This window comes from Saccopteryx leptura, chromosome 10 (genome assembly GCF_036850995.1).
Source record: "Saccopteryx leptura isolate mSacLep1 chromosome 10, mSacLep1_pri_phased_curated, whole genome shotgun sequence".
NCBI lineage: Eukaryota > Metazoa > Chordata > Mammalia > Chiroptera > Emballonuridae > Saccopteryx > Saccopteryx leptura.
In genome coordinates this window covers 20,632,356-20,634,738 of record NC_089512.1, presented here as the reverse complement: position 1 = coordinate 20,634,738, position 2,383 = coordinate 20,632,356, and the positions used below count along the sequence as shown (strand labels likewise).

At 39.8% G+C, this 2,383-nt stretch overlaps 1 non-coding gene across 1 annotated transcript; it reads right to left on the bottom strand.

Annotated features, from left to right (window-relative positions):
• Positions 1–1,820: 1,820 nt before the first annotated feature.
• LOC136382723 (U1 spliceosomal RNA) lies at positions 1,821–1,984 on the bottom strand. The gene has a single exon (XR_010747340.1). It is a non-coding gene; the product is annotated as a U1 spliceosomal RNA (small nuclear RNA).
• Between the last annotated feature and the right edge of the window lie 399 nt (positions 1,985–2,383).

Genomic DNA, 2,383 nt, shown 5'->3' with positions numbered 1-2,383 from the left:
AAAAGACAGAAGTGTCTTCAATATCCCAACCCAGCATTAGAATAAGTGTGTCCCGCTACTCTGGAGACTCTTCAAATACCATCTATACAATGTGAGGCTGAGCTTTGAATTATTTCAGTTTCAGCAAGTACTTACACAACGAGAGAACACCAGGCGGCAGCTGCTAAAATCCATGTGTAAGTACCTCAGTGGGAGGCTACGACAGCTCTGGCTAAGACTGAACAGACCAACACGCTGGGCAGCAGGACTTGGATTTCAATTTCTTCGAACTTTAATTTAAAATGGCAAAGGAGTTTAATTTGAAGTCTTTGATTTCACTGCCAGAATTTAATAAGAAGGGGTCAAATTAGGGACTTTTCCATACCGCTCCTCCTGTATTATTTGTGATGGTTTTGTGCTGCCATTCAGGGTAGTGACTTGAGCTACACTGGACATTGGGACTGAGGATGATTTGAAAAGGGAAGTAGAATTGGGAGCAAATGTCAACTCAAGGTACAGCACAGCTTCAAAGTAAATTTAATGAATGTCCTGTTCTGAACAATTTCAGAGTCTTCTCTTAATGAAAACCAACCTGCCCAGCGGGAAGTGTAGCTTAACAAAGGTGGGAGAAAAATCACTTCATTAAACATATACCATTGTTTGCCCAAAGGATTAAGAGATCAAAAAGTGGGTGTTAGGAAGAACCCCCTAGACAGAATCCAAATTCACATAAAAATATCTGCTAAAATAACATATCTGTATTCATTCTCTCTCTTTCTCTCCCTCCCTCCTTAACCACCCCCCTCTCTCTACATATATAGATTTTTTTTGTTAATTCTCCATCCTCTACTTGGCTTGGCCCTATTCTATGAAGAAAGGACATATATTGATGGCGAAGAACTGCTTTTCAAAAGACTTTTTTGAAATCTCATCATTATTATAAATGCAAGGAGCTTACCAAATATAAAGCTAATTAATGTCTTACTATCCTCAGTTTAATTCATGTGTCTATTCTTCAAATACTCCGAACTTTTAAGACTAAAGAAGGAAATAATTAACTGAAAAAGAAGATTGGAGACATATCAGACAGGGTCTCAAGTTACAAACTAAGGAGTGGGACATGTTGGAGAAGGTTTACAGGACTACGGAGAGCAGAAAGGATCTCAGTGTGAGGGAGTAGGCTATCCCCTTTGAATCGCTGGGTCTAGGTAGAACAATTTATACCTCAAATGTTCCTTTGTGCCCACAGCTTACACGAACGGCACATGTGCAGTTCATTACTCCTCCTGGTTCATGCTATATTTTACGCCAGATGCAATGCTTAGTTTAGGACAGGGGTCCCCAAACTTTTTACACAGGGGGCCAGTTCACTGTCCCTCAGACCATTGGAGGGCCAGACTATAAAAAAAACTATGAACAAATCCCTATGCACACTGCACAGATCTTATTTTAAAGTAAAAAAAACAAAACGGGAACAAATACAATATTTAAAATAAAGAACAAGTAAATTTAAATCAACAAACTGACCAGTATTTCAATGGGAACTATGCTCCTCTCACTGACCACCAATGAAAGAGGTGCCCCTTCCGGAAGTGCGGCGGGGGCCGGATAAATGGCCTCAGGGGGCCGCATGTGGCCCGCGGGCCGTAGTTTGGGGACCCCTGGTTTAGGACTTTGGTTCTGAGTTATCATAATGTAGCTTCTACTTCTGTAAGAATAGATTTTTTTTTAATACTTTTTTCTTGTTCCATTGTGTTGTTTACTTCCAAATGGAGGGAATTTGCCTAAAGACTATTAGAAATGAATATTTTTCATATTTTTTAAAATAATTTAATAAAATAAAGGGGAGAGCACGAACGCAGTCCCCCACTACCACAAATTATGCAGTCTAGTTTCCCACATTTGGGGAAATCACAGGGGTCAGCACAGCCGAAGTGCAATGGATAAGCCTCGCCCTGGGAAAACCACCTTCATGATCATGGTATCTCCCCTGCCAGGTAAGTATTATTTTTCATATTTTTATTCAAGATCTGATTCCTCTACCCTTGTCCTCTCCTCCTGTTTTCCCCATAAAGAACCTCCTCAACTGTCTAACATTCCTGGATTTTATACTTCACACTGTCGGGAAAGGACACAACACCTTGAATATTATACATTAGGGCAGGGGTTCCCAAACTTTTTACACAGGGGGCCAGTTCACTGTCCCTCAGACTGTTGGAGGGCCGTACTATAAAAAAAACTATGAACAAATCCCTATGCACACTGCACATATCTTATTTTAAAGTAAAAAAACAAAACGGAACAAATACAATATTTAAAATAAAGAACAAGTAAATTTAAATCAACAAACTGACCAGTATTTCAATGGGAACTATGCTCTTCTCACTGACCACCAATGAAAGAG